Here is an 18,079-nt window from a genome sequence, read left to right on the forward strand (position 1 = left end):
TTTCTTTATTAAATCCGACACTAGGACTACCATTGCTGGTACCTGAGTGGCAGCACCTGTGTTAATGAAATCTGCAGGTCTGTGCGGCGTGTTAACACCCACTGCTCTGTGTCTGACTCATTATTATTCAGGGACGACCCACTCACGTAACACTTCACGCAGTTACTGAGACACAATACAAAAACAAACTATATGAACACCATTAAATCTTTTATTTACCTTCATGTAATCAAAGAAACTGATATCGCATACAAAATGATATTTGATACCGCAAACAATAATACAAATAATAATAATAGGGGCGGGACACTCCGCCACAATGTCCCATTTTTCAATTGTTGTCAGTTTATCGTTAAATATATGGAAAACTATTACCTGCTGAATAATCGGTAACATCATTCAGCAAGTTTCATTCGACTTTACGAAGCAAAAATAGTTAATTCTATAGGGCAGGGGTTTTCAACCTTTTTTAGAAACTGTACCCCTTCTGTCTCGAGGTTTCACCTCAAGAACCCCTTCATAGTTTTCGCTCTACTGAATGGTACCACAGTTGCAATAAAAGGCAGAATAGCCTAATTAACATGTTTCTAATTAACATGTTTTCCCCATTTATTTAATCCATAATTTACATCATAACAGAACTGACACTGCTGGGTTAGGACAGAATACCAAACAGAAGTTCTTAAAGCTTTTAATTTAAACTTTGGATGCACACATTTCTATTGTTAAGTTATTATAAATAACGCAACATAGTCTGCACTGTAACTGTTTAACATGTTAGCCTACCTTACTTCCAATCTAAATTATGCCTTTTAAAATATTTACAACATCAACAGCATTATCCTTAAGATAAAACAAGCTTAAAATCTAATATTTTTATTTAAAACTTACCATTCAATGGGACACTTGAGCCTGGTGGATCTTGCACAGCTCGTCAATCCTTGGTACAATGTCAGAAAGACAAACTCTCATCTCATCCTTCACCTCTCATTTTGCTCTGTGCTTTGTTTTAATAGGAGCCAAGGCAGGAAATCTAGACTTGCAGAGATATGTGATTGCAAACAATAGCAGAACATTCAATGCTTTCCAAGTAAGCTCTGGACATTCATTTGAGAGATCCAACCAAAAATTTGAGATGTTTCGTCCACAGCTCTGATACTTCTGATGCAAAAAACTGTCATTGCTAAGTTCAAAAAAACTGTCATTGCTAAGTTAAAAAAAACTGTCATTGCTAAGTTCAAAAAACTGTCATTGCTAAGTTCAGAAAAACTGTCATTGCTAAGTTCAAAAAATTCTCATTGTTAAGTTTAAAAGAAATGTCATTGCTAAGTTCAATCTGTCATTGCTAAGTTCAAACTGTCATTGCTAAGTTCAAACTGTCATTGCTAAGTTCAATTAGTTTGTCCTCTTCATTAACATTTAGACTGTACAACATTTCCTTGTTGGTAACATTTGAACCGATCCAGTCCCAGTCAATTTTTAATGAGTTTTCCATTTCACTGAAGTACATATTGAACTGAGCAGCAAGCCCTGTGAAATGGATGCAGATTGTCACCGAGATGTCCATCACTTGAGATTCTCCATCATTGAAGTCAGTTAGGCAGGTGAACATCATTGTTATTCCCATTCTCACTCGTTCATTCCAGCCTGTTTAGTTCATCAAATAAGTCTGCCAGGTACGCAAGTTCTGCATTCCATTTGGGATCCCTGAAATAATCTACCAAAGAATTCTGGTCCAACAAAACTTCAAACACTCTTCGCAATACAGATCCACGGGGAACTTCAAAATGGAGAAGCAGCCCTTGATAGTCTGCATCCATTTCATTGCACAGAGCAGCAACAATGAGGGAGTTCAGAGGTCTGGCCTTCTGAAATTCACAATTTTTACAACAGAAAGTAAAACTTCATTCAGGTGTGGGCTCAGTTTTTTCAATGCCAATTGAACTCTGTGTAAAATACAATGGGTTTAAATGCTTTATTCTCGCTATCAAACCACTCTTATTGCCAGTCTTACCCTTGCCCCCTCTGTGCAAATACCAATACAGCTGTTTCACGAAAGGCCTTTCAGGATAATGTACAGGTTAAGTATTTCAAAGATATCCGCTCATGTTGTTCGTGTTGGCAGTGTAAGACAACAAACAAAATCTTCAACCAACTTCTTTTCCCAAACGTAGCGAACCAATACTAACAGCTGAGCCTGATTTCCCCCGTCTGTGGCTTCATCAGCCTGCAGTGCACATGCAGAAACTGTTTATTAGCTGCGTCTCCATGTCAAGTGCCATTTCAGAAATTCTTCAAGGAACAGTGTTATCTGAAAGCGGTAGCTTTTTAACTTGATTTGCTTGCTCGCTGCCAAACATTACTTTACAAAAGATTCACCGATCGTATGTGCTTTCTTGCATTTGGCAATCCGGTGTGATATCAGATATGAGGCTTTCAGAGCACTCTCACTAACTGATAAGCTCCTGCTGCCGTTTGAAATGTGCCAGCCTTCTTTCAAAGTATTCAGTCGGAATTCCCACTAAGCTTGAATGCTTAGTTTCCAAGTGGCTTTTAATAAAGATAGTTTCATACAATCATTGGAGAGCTCCTCCAAACAAACTACGCACTTGGGTTTGGGTTTATCTTCGTGATCCACACATGTAAATCCTAACTGCAAGTACACATCGCTGTATTAAGATATTTCTGTTGCTTTGCACTTTCTGTAGACTATTTTGTGTTTTCTTCCTTTGTGTTTCTTTTGCAAGTGAGAAATGTACGAAATGATACAGGGCATAATCTGAATGAACTCTGTCAAACACTCTTCCACCGACCGCTGTATTGCTGTTACTAAAATGCATCTGTGTGAGTGTAAACCCGCGCAATCGGAATCACCCATGAGGGCTCCCAAGTGGCACATCCAGTAAAAGCACTTGGGTAGAATCAGGATGCATTCTACAGTCTGGACGTCGCGAGTTTGAGTCCAGGCTATTCCTTTGCCGACCGAGGATGGGAGTTCCCAGGGGGCGGTGCACAATTGGCGGGGCCCGCCCGGGGGGAAGGAGGGTTAGGTCAGCCAGGGTGTCCTCAGCTCACCGCGCACCAATGACCCCTGTAGTCTGGCTGGGCACCTGCGGGCTTGCCTGTAAGCTGCCCGAGAGCTGCGTTGTCCTCCGACGCTGTAGCTCTTGGGTGGCTGCATGGTGAGTCTGCAGTGTGAAAAAAGCGGTTGGCTGACGGCACAGTCTTTGGAGGACATAGTGTGTTTGTCTTTGCCCTCCCGAGTCAGCGCAGGGGTGGTAGCGGTGAGCTGAGCATAATAAAATAATTGGCCTTTCCAAATTGGGAGAAAATAATAAAAATAATTGGCAACAACTATATTTTTAAAAAGAAATAAAAAAAAGAAATCACCCATGCGTCAATTATCATTTTAAAAGTATACAGTCAGTTAAATGCATACGTGCATAAAAGTGGAAATCTGTGCAATCGAAATCAAGCATCTGTGAGTTATAATTTTAAAAGTATACAGTCAGTTACTAAACAAAAATCTAATCTTTCTGCACTGTGTTTTAGAGATAATATATAATGATGTTAAAAAATGCATTCAAGACCATTATTTTCTATTATTTAAATTTGTACTTTGGCATTTCTGAGTTGTCCTGCGTACCCCTTACAATCCTTTGAAGTACCTCTAGGGGTACGCGCACCCCCAGTTGAAAACCCCTGCAGGGGGATGCAAAACTTTTGGCTATAGCTGTACTGCTGATTCTCTGTATTCTAATATTAGAGAAACTACCTGTACTTGCAATACTGGCTAACTACAATAAACATAGACTTGGTTTACGATGGTCTGTATTGTATACAAGATTTCTTTTATATATTTGAACCATAATAATATTATTAATGGTATAGTTTATTACATATGATATAAATACTGCTTGGAACTTTCTGACAGAAAAAAACAATCATCACAAAGCATAAACAGCATCCCCAAATCTCGCTGTCAGTCATGATGCTAGAACAGAAAAACAGAACAAACCAACCAGTGAGACCAGATTGGATGTACTCATCAAATAGAATCTGACTGGTGGTAAGAATAAAATGAATCTGGAAGCAGAACGCTGAGAGCAACTGGACAAAACCAAGATCCATGCACTAACTGGTAATATGTTCTTTATCCATAACTTTTTGCATCCATATATAGATCTAAGAAGTGTAGAGGAACAGCTCAAGTCTAAAGTGTAGAGGAACAGCTCAGTTCTAAAGTGCAGAGGAACAGCTCAGGTCTAAAGTGCAGAGGAACAGCTCAGTTCTAAAGTGCAGAGGACCAGATCAGGTCTAAAGTGTAGAGGAACAGCTCAGGTTTAAGTGCAGAGGAACAGATCAGCTCTAAAGGGTAGAGGAACAGCTCAGGTCTAAAGTGCAGAGGAACAGCTCAGATCTAAAGTGCAGAGGAATGGATCAGGTCTAAAGTGCAGAGGAACAGCTCAGGTTTAAGTGCAGAGGAAAAGCTCAGCTCTAAAGTGTAGAGGAACAGCTCAGGTCTAAAGTGTAGAGGAACAGCTCAAGTCTAAGAAGTGCAGAGGAACAGATCAGGTCTAAAGTGCAGAGGAAAAGCTCAGGTCTAAAGTGCAGAGGAACAGCTCAGGCCTAAAGTGTAGAGGAACAGCTCAGGTCTAAGAAATGCAAAGGAACAGCTCAGGTCTAAGAAGTACAGAGGACCAGCTCAGGTCTAAGAAGTGCAGAGGAACAGCTCAGGTCTAAGAAGTGCACAGGAACAGCTCAGGTCTAAAGTGCAGAGGAACAGCTCAGGTCTAAGAAGTGCAGAGGAACATCTCAGGTCTAAAGCACAGAGGAACAGCTCAGGTCTAAAGTGTAGAGTAACATCTCAGATCTAAACTGCAGAGTAACAGCTCAGGTTTAAGTGCAGTGGAACAGCTCAGGTCTAAAGTGTAGAGGAACAGCTCAGGTCTAAAGTGCAGAGGAACAGCTCAGGTCTAAAGTGCAGAGGAACAGCTCAGGTCTGAAGTGCAGAGGAACAGCTCAAGTCTAAAGTGCAGAGGAACAGCTCAGGTTTAAGTGCAGAGGAACAGCTCAGGCCTAAAGTGTAGAGGAACAGCTCAGGTCTAAGAAATGCAGAGGACCAGCTCAGGTCTAAGAAGTGCAGAGGAACAGCTCAGGTCTAAGAAGTGCACAGGAACAGCTCAGGTCTAAAGTGCAGAGGAACAGCTCAGGTCTAAAGTTTAGAGTAACATCTCAGATCTAAACTGCACACTAACAGCTCAGGTTTAAGTGCAGTGGAACAGCTCAGGTCTAAAGTGTAGAGGAACAGCTCAGGTCTAAAGTGCAGAGGAACAGCTCAGGTCTGAAGTGCAGAGGAACAGCTCAGGTCTAAAGTGCAGAGGAACAGCTCAGTCTTAAGTGCAGAGGAACAGCTCAGGTCTAAAGTGCAGAGGAACAGCTCAGGTTTAAGTGCAGAGGAACAGCTCAGGTCTAAGAAATGCAGAGGACCAGCTCAGGTTTCAGAAGTGCAGAGGAAAAGCTCAGGTCTAAGAAGTGCACAGGAACAGCTCAGTTCTAAAGTGCACAGGAACAGCTCAGGTCTAAGAAGTGCAGAGGAACATCTCAGGTCTAAAGCACAGAGGAACAGCTCAGGTCTAAAGTGTAGAGTAACATCTCAGATCTAAAGTGCAGAGGAACAACTCAGGTCTAATGTGTAGAGGAACAGATCAGGTCTAAAGTGTAGAGGAACAGCTCAGGTTGAAGTGCAGAGGAACAGCTCAGGTCTAAAGTGTAGAGGAACAGCTCAGGTCTAAACTGCAGAGGAACAGCTCAGGTCTAAAGTGCAGAGGAACAGCTCAGGTCTAAACTGCAGAGGAACAGCTCAGGTTTAAGTGCATAGGAACAGCTCAGGTCTAAAGTGTAGAGGAACAGCTCAGGTCTAAGAAGTGCAGAGGAACAGATCAGGTCTAAAGTGCAGAGGAACAGCTCAGGTCTAAAGTGCAGAGGAACAGCTCAGGTCTAAAGTGTAGAGGAACAGCTCAGGTCTAAGATGTGCAGAGGAACATCTCAGGTCTAAAGTGTAGAGGAACATCTCAGGTCTAAAGTGTAGAGGAACAGCTCAGGTCTAAAGTGTAGAGGAACAGCTCAGGTATAAACTGCAGAGGAACAGCTCAGGTTTAAGTGCAGAGGAACAGCTCGAGTCTAAAGTGTAGAGGAACAGCTCAGGTCTAAACTGCAGAGGAACAGCTCAGGTTAAAGTGCAGAGGAACAGCTCAGGTCTAAAGTGCCGAGGAACAGCTCAGGTCTAAGAAGTGCAGAGGAACAGATCAGGTCTAAGAAGTGCAGAGCAACAGCTCAGGTCTAAAGTGCAGAGGAACAGGTCAGGTTTAAGTGCAGAGGAACAGCTCAGGCCTAAAGTGTAGAGAAACAGCTCAGGTCTAAGTAATGCAGAGGAACAGCTCAGGTCTAAGAAGTGCAGAGGACCAGCTCAGGTCTAAGAAGTGCAGAGGAACAGCTCAGGTCTAAGAAGTGCACAGGAACAGCTCAGTTCTAAAGTGCAGAGGAACAGCTCAGGTCTAAGACGTGCAGAGGAACATCTCAGGTCTAAAGCACAGAGGAACAGCTCAGGTCTAAAGTGTAGAGTAACATCTCATATCTAAAGTGCAGAGGAACAGTTCAGGTCTAATGTATAGAGGAACAGGTCAGGTTTAAGTGCAGAGGAACATCTCAGGTCTAAAGTGCAGAGGAACAGCTCAGGTCTAAAGTGCAGAGGAACAGCTCAGGTCTAAACTGCAGAGGAACAGCTCAGGTCTAAAGTGCAGAGGAACAGCTCAGGTCTAAACTGCAGAGGAACAGCTCAGGTTTAAGTGCAGAGGAACAGCTCAGGTCTAAAGTGTAGAGGAACAGCTCAGGTCTAAGAAGTGCAGAGGAACTGATCGGGTCTAAAGTGCAGAGGAACAGCTCAGGTCTAAAGTGCAGAGGAACAGCTCAGGTCTAAAGTGTAGAGGAACAGCTCAGGTCTAAGATGTGCAGAGGAACATCTCAGGTCTAAAGTGTAGAGGAACAGCTCAGGTCTAAAGTGGAGAGGAACAGCTCAGGTCTAAAGTGCAGAGGAACAGCTCAGGCCTAAAGTGTAGAGGAACAGCTCAGCTCTAAGAAATGCAGAGGAACAGCTCAGGTCTAAGAAGTGCAGAGGACCAGCTCAGGTCTAAGAAGTGCAGAGGAACAGCTCAGGTCTAAGAAGTGCACAGGAACAGCTCAGGTCTAAAGTGCAGAGGAACAGCTCAGGTCTAAGAAGTGCAGAGGAACAGCTCAGGTCTAAGAAGTGCACAGGAACAGCTCAGGTCTAAAGTGCAGAGGAACAGCTCAGGTCTAAAGTGTAGAGGAACAGCTCAGGTCTAAGATGTGCAGAGGAACATCTCAGGTCTAAAGTGTAGAGGAACATCTCAGGTCTAAAGTGTAGAGGAACAGCTCAGGTCTAAAGTGTAGAGGAACAGCTCAGGTATAAACTGCAGAGGAACAGCTCAGGTTTAAGTGCAGAGGAACAGCTCGAGTCTAAAGTGTAGAGGAACAGCTCAGGTCTAAACTGCAGAGGAACAGCTCAGGTTAAAGTGCAGAGGAACAGCTCAGGTCTAAAGTGCAGAGGAACAGCTCAGGTCTAAGAAGTGCAGAGGAACAGATCAGGTCTAAGAAGTGCAGAGCAACAGCTCAGGTCTAAAGTGCAGAGGAACAGGTCAGGTTTAAGTGCAGAGGAACAGCTCAGGCCTAAAGTGTAGAGGAACAGCTCAGGTCTAAGTAATGCAGAGGAACAGCTCAGGTCTAAGAAGTGCAGAGGACCAGCTCAGGTCTAAGAAGTGCAGAGGAACAGCTCAGGTCTAAGAAGTGCACAGGAACAGCTCAGTTCTAAAGTGCAGAGGAACAGCTCAGGTCTAAGACGTGCAGAGGAACATCTCAGGTCTAAAGCACAGAGGAACAGCTCAGGTCTAAAGTGTAGAGTAACATCTCAGATCTAAAGTGCAGAGGAACAGTTCAGGTCTAATGTATAGAGGAACAGGTCAGGTCTAAAGTGCAGAGGAACAGCTCAGGTCTAAAGTGCAGAGGAATAGCTCAGGTCTAAACTGCAGAGGAACAGCTCAGGTCTAAAGTGTAGAGGAACAGCTCAGGTTTAAGTGCAGAGGAACATCTCAGGTCTAAAGTGCAGAGGAACAGCTCAGGTCTAAAGTGCAGAGGAACAGCTCAGGTCTAAACTGCAGAGGAACAGCTCAGGTCTAAAGTGCAGAGGAACAGCTCAGGTCTAAACTGCAGAGGAACAGCTCAGGTTTAAGTGCAGAGGAACAGCTCAGGTCTAAAGTGTAGAGGAACAGCTCAGGTCTAAGAAGTGCAGAGGAACTGATCGGGTCTAAAGTGCAGAGGAACAGCTCAGGTCTAAAGTGCAGAGGAACAGCTCAGGTCTAAAGTGTAGAGGAACAGCTCAGGTCTAAGATGTGCAGAGGAACATCTCAGGTCTAAAGTGTAGAGGAACAGCTCAGGTCTAAAGTGGAGAGGAACAGCTCAGGTCTAAAGTGCAGAGGAACAGCTCAGGCCTAAAGTGTAGAGGAACAGCTCAGCTCTAAGAAATGCAGAGGAACAGCTCAGGTCTAAGAAGTGCAGAGGACCAGCTCAGGTCTAAGAAGTGCAGAGGAACAGCTCAGGTCTAAGAAGTGCACAGGAACAGCTCAGGTCTAAAGTGCAGAGGAACAGCTCAGGTCTAAGAAGTGCACAGGAACAGCTCAGGTCTAAGAAGTGCACAGGAACAGCTCAGGTCTAAAGTGCAGAGGAACAGCTCAGGTCTAAAGTGTAGAGGAACAGCTCAGGTCTAAGATGTGCAGAGGAACATCTCAGGTCTAAAGTGTAGAGGAACATCTCAGGTCTAAAGTGTAGAGGAACAGCTCAGGTCTAAAGTGTAGAGGAACAGCTCAGGTATAAACTGCAGAGGAACAGCTCAGGTTTAAGTGCAGAGGAACAGCTCGAGTCTAAAGTGTAGAGGAACAGCTCAGGTCTAAACTGCAGAGGAACAGCTCAGGTTAAAGTGCAGAGGAACAGCTCAGGTCTAAAGTGCAGAGGAACAGCTCAGGTCTAAGAAGTGCAGAGGAACAGATCAGGTCTAAGAAGTGCAGAGCAACAGCTCAGGTCTAAAGTGCAGAGGAACAGGTCAGGTTTAAGTGCAGAGGAACAGCTCAGGCCTAAAGTGTAGAGGAACAGCTCAGGTCTAAGTAATGCAGAGGAACAGCTCAGGTCTAAGAAGTGCAGAGGACCAGCTCAGGTCTAAGAAGTGCAGAGGAACAGCTCAGGTCTAAGAAGTGCACATGAAACAGCTCAGTTCTAAAGTGCAGAGGAACAGCTCAGGTCTAAGACGTGCAGAGGAACATCTCAGGTCTAAAGCACAGAGGAACAGCTCAGGTCTAAAGTGTAGAGTAACATCTCAGATCTAAAGTGCAGAGGAACAGTTCAGGTCTAATGTATAGAGGAACAGGTCAGGTCTAAAGTGCAGAGGAACAGCTCAGGTCTAAAGTGCAGAGGAATAGCTCAGGTCTAAACTGCAGAGGAACAGCTCAGGTCTAAAGTGTAGAGGAACAGCTCAGGTTTAAGTGCAGAGGAACATCTCAGGTCTAAAGTGCAGAGGAACAGCTCAGGTCTAAAGTGCAGAGGAACAGCTCAGGTCTAAACTGCAGAGGAACAGCTCAGGTCTAAAGTGCAGAGGAACAGCTCAGGTCTAAACTGCAGAGGAACAGCTCAGGTTTAAGTGCAGAGGAACAGCTCAGGTCTAAAGTGTAGAGGAACAGCTCAGGTCTAAGAAGTGCAGAGGAACTGATCGGGTCTAAAGTGCAGAGGAACAGCTCAGGTCTAAAGTGCAGAGGAACAGCTCAGGTCTAAAGTGTAGAGGAACAGCTCAGGTCTAAGATGTGCAGAGGAACATCTCAGGTCTAAAGTGTAGAGGAACAGCTCAGGTCTAAAGTGGAGAGGAACAGCTCAGGTCTAAAGTGCAGAGGAACAGCTCAGGCCTAAAGTGTAGAGGAACAGCTCAGCTCTAAGAAATGCAGAGGAACAGCTCAGGTCTAAGAAGTGCAGAGGACCAGCTCAGGTCTAAGAAGTGCAGAGGAACAGCTCAGGTCTAAGAAGTGCACAGGAACAGCTCAGGTCTAAAGTGCAGAGGAACAGCTCAGGTCTAAGAAGTGCACAGGAACAGCTCAGGTCTAAGAAGTGCACAGGAACAGCTCAGGTCTAAAGTGCAGAGGAACAGCTCAGGTCTAAAGTGTAGAGGAACAGCTCAGGTCTAAGATGTGCAGAGGAACATCTCAGGTCTAAAGTGTAGAGGAACATCTCAGGTCTAAAGTGTAGAGGAACAGCTCAGGTCTAAAGTGTAGAGGAACAGCTCAGGTATAAACTGCAGAGGAACAGCTCAGGTTTAAGTGCAGAGGAACAGCTCGAGTCTAAAGTGTAGAGGAACAGCTCAGGTCTAAACTGCAGAGGAACAGCTCAGGTTAAAGTGCAGAGGAACAGCTCAGGTCTAAAGTGCAGAGGAACAGCTCAGGTCTAAGAAGTGCAGAGGAACAGATCAGGTCTAAGAAGTGCAGAGCAACAGCTCAGGTCTAAAGTGCAGAGGAACAGGTCAGGTTTAAGTGCAGAGGAACAGCTCAGGCCTAAAGTGTAGAGGAACAGCTCAGGTCTAAGTAATGCAGAGGAACAGCTCAGGTCTAAGAAGTGCAGAGGACCAGCTCAGGTCTAAGAAGTGCAGAGGAACAGCTCAGGTCTAAGAAGTGCACAGGAACAGCTCAGTTCTAAAGTGCAGAGGAACAGCTCAGGTCTAAGACGTGCAGAGGAACATCTCAGGTCTAAAGCACAGAGGAACAGCTCAGGTCTAAAGTGTAGAGTAACATCTCAGATCTAAAGTGCAGAGGAACAGTTCAGGTCTAATGTATAGAGGAACAGGTCAGGTCTAAAGTGCAGAGGAACAGCTCAGGTCTAAAGTGCAGAGGAATAGCTCAGGTCTAAACTGCAGAGGAACAGCTCAGGTCTAAAGTGTAGAGGAACAGCTCAGGTTTAAGTGCAGAGGAACATCTCAGGTCTAAAGTGCAGAGGAACAGCTCAGGTCTAAAGTGCAGAGGAACAGCTCAGGTCTAAACTGCAGAGGAACAGCTCAGGTCTAAAGTGCAGAGGAACAGCTCAGGTCTAAACTGCAGAGGAACAGCTCAGGTTTAAGTGCAGAGGAACAGCTCAGGTCTAAAGTGTAGAGGAACAGCTCAGGTCTAAGAAGTGCAGAGGAACTGATCGGGTCTAAAGTGCAGAGGAACAGCTCAGGTCTAAAGTGCAGAGGAACAGCTCAGGTCTAAAGTGTAGAGGAACAGCTCAGGTCTAAGATGTGCAGAGGAACATCTCAGGTCTAAAGTGTAGAGGAACAGCTCAGGTCTAAAGTGGAGAGGAACAGCTCAGGTCTAAAGTGCAGAGGAACAGCTCAGGCCTAAAGTGTACAGGAACAGCTCAGCTCTAAGAAATGCAGAGGAACAGCTCAGGTCTAAGAAGTGCAGAGGACCAGCTCAGGTCTAAGAAGTGCAGAGGAACAGCTCAGGTCTAAGAAGTGCACAGGAACAGCTCAGGTCTAAAGTGCAGAGTAACAGCTCAGGTCTAAGAAGTGCAGAGGAACATCTCAGGTCTAAAGCACAGAGGAACAGCTCAGGTCTAAAGTGTAGAGTAACATCTCAGATCTAAACTGTAGAGTAACAGCTCAGGTTTAAGTGCAGTGGAACAGCTCAGGTCTAAAGTGTAGAGGAACAGCTCAGGTCTAAAGTGCAGAGGAACAGCTCAGGTCTAAAGTGCAGAGGAACAGCTCAGGTCTGAAGTGCAGAGGAACAGCTCAAGTCTAAAGTGCAGAGGAACAGCTCAGGTTCAAGTGCAGAGGAACAGCTCAGGCCTAAAGTGTAGAGGAACAGCTCAGGTCTAAGAAATGCAGAGGAACAGCTCGGGTCTAAGAAGTGCAGAGGACCAGCTCAGGTCTAAGAAGTGCACAGGAACAGCTCAGGTCTAAAAAGTGCACAGGAACAGCTCAGGTCTAAAGTGCAGAGTAACAGCTCAGGTCTAAGAAGTGCAGAGGAACATCTCAGGTCTAAAGCACAGAGGAACAGCTCAGGTCTAAAGTGTAGAGTAACATCTCAGATCTAAACTGCAGACTAACAGCTCAGGTTTAAGTGCAGAGGAACAGCTCAGGTCTAAAGTGTAGAGGAACAGCTCAGGTCTAAAGTGCAGAGGAACATCTCAGGTCTAAAGTGCAGAGGAACAGCTCAGGTCTGAAGTGCAGAGGAACAGCTCAGGTCTAAAGTGCAGAGGAACAGCTCAGTTTTAAGTGCAGAGGAACAGCTCAGGTCTAAAGTGCAGAGGAACAGCTCAGGTTTAAGTGCAGAGGAACAGCTCAGGCCTAAAGTGTAGAGGAACAGCTCAGGTCTAAGAAATGCAGAGGACCAGCTCAGGTCTCAGAAGTGCAGAGGAACAGCTCAGGTCTAAGAAGTGCACAGGAACAGCTCAGGTCTAAAGTGCAGAGTAACAGCTCAGGTCTAAGAAGTGCAGAGGAACATCTCAGGTCTAAAGCACAGAGGAACAGCTCAGGTCTAAAGTGTAGAGTAACATCTCAGATCTAAAGTGCAGAGGAACAGCTCAGGTCTAAAGTGCAGAGGAACAGCTCAGGTCTAAAGTGCAGAGAAACAGCTCAGGTCTAAAGTGCAGAGGAATAGCTCAGGACTGAACTGCAGAGGAACAGCTCAGGTCTAAACTGCAGAGGAACAGCTCAGGTTTAAGTGCAGAGGAACAGCTCAGGTCTAAAGTGTAGAGGAACAGCTCAGGTCTAAGAAGTGCAGAGGAACAGATCAGGTCTAAAGTGCAGAGGAACAGCTCAGGTCTAAAGTGCAGAGGAACAGCTCAGGTCTAAAGTGTAGAGGAACAGCTCAGGTCTAAGATGTGCAGAGGAACATCTCAGGTATAAAGTGTAGAGGAACAGCTCAGGTCTAAAGTGGAGAGGAACAGCTCAGGTCTAAAGTGCAGAGGAACAGCTCAGGCCTAAAGTGTAGAGGAACAGCTCAGCTCTAAGAAATGCAGAGGAACAGCTCAGGTCTAAGAAGTGCAGAGGACCAGCTCAGGTCTAAGAAGTGCAGAGGAACAGCTCAGGTCTAAGAAGTGCACAGGAACAGCTCAGGTCTAAAGTGCAGAGTAACAGCTCAGGTCTAAGAAGTGCAGAGGAACATCTCAGGTCTAAAGCACAGAGGAACAGCTCAGGTCTAAAGTGTAGAGTAACATCTCAGATCTAAACTGCAGAGTAACAGCTCAGGTTTAAGTGCAGTGGAACAGCTCAGGTCTAAAGTGTAGAGGAACAGCTCAGGTCTAAAGTGCAGAGGAACAGCTCAGGTCTAAAGTGGAGAGGAACAGATCAAGTCTAAAGTGCAGAGGAACAGCTCAGGTTTAAGTGCAGAGGAACAGCTCAGGCCTAAAGTGTAGAGGAACAGCTCAGGTCTAAGATATGCAGAGGAACAGCTTGGGTCTAAGAAGTGCAGAGGACCAGCTCAGGTCTAAGAAGTGCAGAGGAACAGCTCAGGTCTAAGAAGTGCACAGGAACAGCTCAGTTCTAAAGTGCAGAGGAACAGCTCAGGTCTAAGAAGTGCAGAGGAACATCTCAGGTCTAAAGCACAGAGGAACAGCTCAGGTCTGAAGTGCAGAGGAACAGCTCAGCTCTAAGAAATGCAGAGGAACAGCTCAGGTCTAAGAAGTGCAGAGGACCAGCTCAGGTCTAAGAAGTGCAGAGGAACAGCTCAGGTCTAAGAAGTGCACAGGAACAGCTCAGGTCTAAAGTGCAGAGGAACAGCTCAGGTCTAAGAAGTGCAGAGGAACAGCTCAGGTCTAAGAAGTGCACAGGAACAGCTCAGGTCTAAAGTGCAGAGGAACAACTCAGGTCTAATGTGTAGAGGAACAGATCAGGTCTAAAGTGTAGAGGAACAGCTCAGGTCTAAGTGCAGAGGAACATCTCAGGTCTAAAGTGCAGAGGAACAGCTCAGGTCTAAAGTGCAGAGGAACAGCTCAGGTCTAAAGTGCAGAGAAACAGCTCAGGTCTAAAGTGCAGAGGAATAGCTCAGGACTGAACTGCAGAGGAACAGCTCAGGTCTAAACTGCAGAGGAACAGCTCAGGTTTAAGTGCAGAGGAACAGCTCAGGTCTAAAGTGTAGAGGAACAGCTCAGGTCTAAGAAGTGCAGAGGAACAGATCAGGTCTAAAGTGCAGAGGAACAGCTCAGGTCTAAAGTGCAGAGGAACAGCTCAGGTCTAAAGTGTAGAGGAACAGCTCAGGTCTAAGATGTGCAGAGGAACATCTCAGGTATAAAGTGTAGAGGAACAGCTCAGGTCTAAAGTGGAGAGGAACAGCTCAGGCCTAAAGTGTAGAGGAACAGCTCAGCTCTAAGAAATGCAGAGGAACAGCTCAGGTCTAAGAAGTGCAGAGGACCAGCTCAGGTCTAAGAAGTGCAGAGGAACAGCTCAGGTCTAAGAAGTGCACAGGAACAGCTCAGGTCTAAAGTGCAGAGTAACAGCTCAGGTCTAAGAAGTGCAGAGGAACATCTCAGGTCTAAAGCACAGAGGAACAGCTCAGGTCTAAAGTGTAGAGTAACATCTCAGATCTAAACTGCAGAGTAACAGCTCAGGTTTAAGTGCAGTGGAACAGCTCAGGTCTAAAGTGTAGAGGAACAGCTCAGGTCTAAAGTGCAGAGGAACAGCTCAGGTCTAAAGTGCAGAGGAACAGCTCAGGTCTGAAGTGCAGAGGAACAGCTCGGGTTTAAGTGCAGAGGAACAGCTCAGGCCTAAAGTGTAGAGGAACAGCTCAGGTCTAGGAAATGCAGAGGAACAGCTCGGGTCTAAGAAGTGCAGAGGACCAGCTCAGGTCTAATAAGTGCAGAGGAACAGCTCAGGTCTAAGAAGTGCACAGGAACAGCTCAGGTCTAAAGTGCAGAGGAACAGCTCAGGTTTAAGTGCAGAGGAACAGCTCAGGTCTAAAGAGTAGAGGAACAGCTCAGGTCTAAGAAGTGCAGAGGAACAGATCAGGTCTAAAGTGCAGAGGAACAGCTCAGGTCTAAAGTGCAGAGGAACAGCTCAGGTCTAAAGTGTAGAGGAACAGCTCAGGTCTAAAGTGGAGAGGAACAGCTCAGGTCTAAAGTGCAGAGGAACAGCTCAGATCTAAAGTGTAGAGGAACAGCTCAGGTCTAAGAAATGCAGAGGAACAGCTCAGGTCTAAGAAGTACAGAGGACCAGCTCAGGTCTAAGAAGTGCAGAGGACCAGCTCAGGTCTAAGAAGTGCAGTGGAACATCTCAGGTCTAAAGCACAGAGGAACAGCTCAGGTCTAAAGTGTAGAGTAACATCTCAGATCTAAACTGCAGAGTAACAGCTCAGGTTCAAGTGCAGTGGAACAGCTCAGGTCTAAAGTGTAGAGGAACAGCTCAGGTCTAAAGTGCAGAGGAACAGCTCAGGTCTAAAGTGGAGAGGAACAGCTCAGGTCTGAAGTGCAGAGGAACAGCTCAGGTCTAAAGTGGAGAGGAACAGCTCAAGTCTAAAGTGCAGAGGAACAGCTCAGGTTTAAGTGCAGAGGAACAGCTCAGGCCTAAAGTGTAGAGGAACAGCTCAGGTCTAAGATATGCAGAGGAACAGCTTGGGTCTAAGAAGTGCAGAGGACCAGCTCAGGTCTAAGAAGTGCAGAGGAACAGCTCAGGTCTAAGAAGTGCACAGGAACAGCTCAGTTCTAAAGTGCAGAGGAACAGCTCAGGTCTAAGACGTGCAGAGGAACATCTCAGGTCTAAAGCACAGAGGAACAGCTCAGGTCTGAAGTGTAGAGTAACATCTCAGATCTAAAGTGCAGAGGAACAACTCAGGTCTAATGTGCAGAGGAACAGCTCAGGTCTAAGAAGTGCAGAGGAACAGCTCATGTCTAAACTGCAGAGGTACAGCTCAGGTTTAAGTGCCCAGGAACAGCTCAGGCCCAAAGTGTAGAGGAACAGCTTAGGTCTAAGAAGTGCAGTGGAACAGCTCAGGTCTAAGAAGTGCAGAGGAACAGCTCAGGTCTAAGAAGTGCAGAGGAACAGCTCAGGTCTAAACTGCAGAGGAACAGCTCAGGTCTAAGAAGTGCAGATGAGGAACAGCTCAGGTCTAAGAAGTGCAGAGGAACAGCTCAGGTCTAAAGTGCAGATGAACAGCTCAGGTCTAAAGCACAGAGGAACAGCTCAGGTCTAAAGTGTAGAGTAACATCTCAGATCTAAACTGCAGAGTAACAGCTCAGGTTCAAGTGCAGTGGAACAGCTCAGGTCTAAAGTGTAGAGGAACAGCTCAGGTCTAAAGTGCAGAGGAACAGCTCAGGTCTAAAGTGGAGAGGAACAGCTCAGGTCTGAAGTGCAGAGGAACAGCTCAGGTCTAAAGTGGAGAGGAACAGCTCAAGTCTAAAGTGCAGAGGAACAGCTCAGGTTTAAGTGCAGAGGAACAGCTCAGGCCTACAGTGTAGAGGAACAGCTCAGGTCTAAGATATGCAGAGGAACAGCTTGGGACTAAGAAATGCAGAGGACCAGCTCAGGTCTAAGAAGTGCAGAGGAACAGCTCAGGTCTAAGAAGTGCACAGGAACAGCTCAGTTCTAAAGTGCAGAGGAACAGCTCAGGTCTAAGAAGTGCAGAGGAACATCTCAGGTCTAAAGCACAGAGGAACAGCTCAGGTCTGAAGTGTAGAGTAACATCTCAGATCTAAAGTGCAGAGGAACAACTCAGGTCTAATGTGTAGAGGAACAGATCAGGTCTAAAGTGTAGAGGATCAGCTCAGGTCTAAGTGCAGAGGAACAGCTCAGGTCTAAGAAGTGCAGAGGAACAGCTCATGTCTAAACTGCAGAGGTACAGCTCAGGTCTAAGTGCCCAGGAACAGCTCAGGCCCAAAGTGTAGAGGAACAGCTTAGGTCTAAGAAGTGCAGTGGAACAGCTCAGGTCTAAGAAGTGCAGAAGAACAGCTCAGGTCTAAGAAGTGCAGAGGAACAGCTCAGGTCTAAACTGCAGAGGAACAGCTCAGGTCTAAACTGCAGAGGAACAGCTCAGGTCTAAGAAGTGCAGATGAGGAACAGCTCAGGTCTAAGAAGTGCAGAGGAACAGCTCAGGTCTAAAGTGCAGATGAACAGCTCAGGTCTAAGAAGTGCAGAGGAACATCTCAGGTCTAAAGTGTAGAGGAAAAGCACAGGTCTAAGAAGTGCACAGGAACATCTCAGGTGTCTCCGCTCCTCCACTTTCCGAGCAAGCAGTCTTTACATTGAACAGAATCATGCAATCTCTTCTGGAGATGATTGCTGTCCAGACAGACACAGTCATCACTACTGAGATCACACAGAGCAATTCAGGGCTTGGCAGTGGGGTAGCTTGCACTTCCTTGGCTGGAAAACAAACACCCCAATCCTGGTGATGCTAGCTGATTTGCATGATTGCTAGGCTGCCTCGTTAGCCCGGCATGCTAGCAGTCAAGGACTTGGATTCATCGATATTTTTTTATTATTACTAAACACTGCTTTTAGATTAAAAAAGGCATAATTATTGACTGTTCTCAAAGGTCACAAAGATTTTGTAAGATGTTTTGTAAAATATGGGGGATCTCATGTTTGACTTGGCATAAATGTAACCTAGAGGGACATTAACTAGTAATTCTCATGCCTGTCAATTTGATTTGTTTATTTTTTACTATTCACTTTTAAGATACATGTTATAGACTAATTATTATCAATCAAGGAACCTTTTGACAAAAAGGCGTGTAGTGCTGTAATGACACTCATGTATGAATTATTGATTGGGATTTGATACACAATCATTTCATCCTTACCAGTTGATAGGCTGCAGGTATTTATTTTTTACTGATAAAAATATGATTTCATTTTTTTTTCCAGGTGCAGTTTTGAACCACCATCCGACAGCTAAAACCAGTGATTTAAGGCAGGCTATAAACATGTACACCTGTGACCTCTGGCACCAATTAAAATCTAAGCATGAGAACTAGTTAGTGTGGGCTGCAGTGTGGAGTAGTG

Source organism: Acipenser ruthenus, chromosome 20 (assembly GCF_902713425.1).
Source record: "Acipenser ruthenus chromosome 20, fAciRut3.2 maternal haplotype, whole genome shotgun sequence".
Taxonomy (NCBI): Eukaryota; Metazoa; Chordata; class Actinopteri; order Acipenseriformes; family Acipenseridae; genus Acipenser; species Acipenser ruthenus.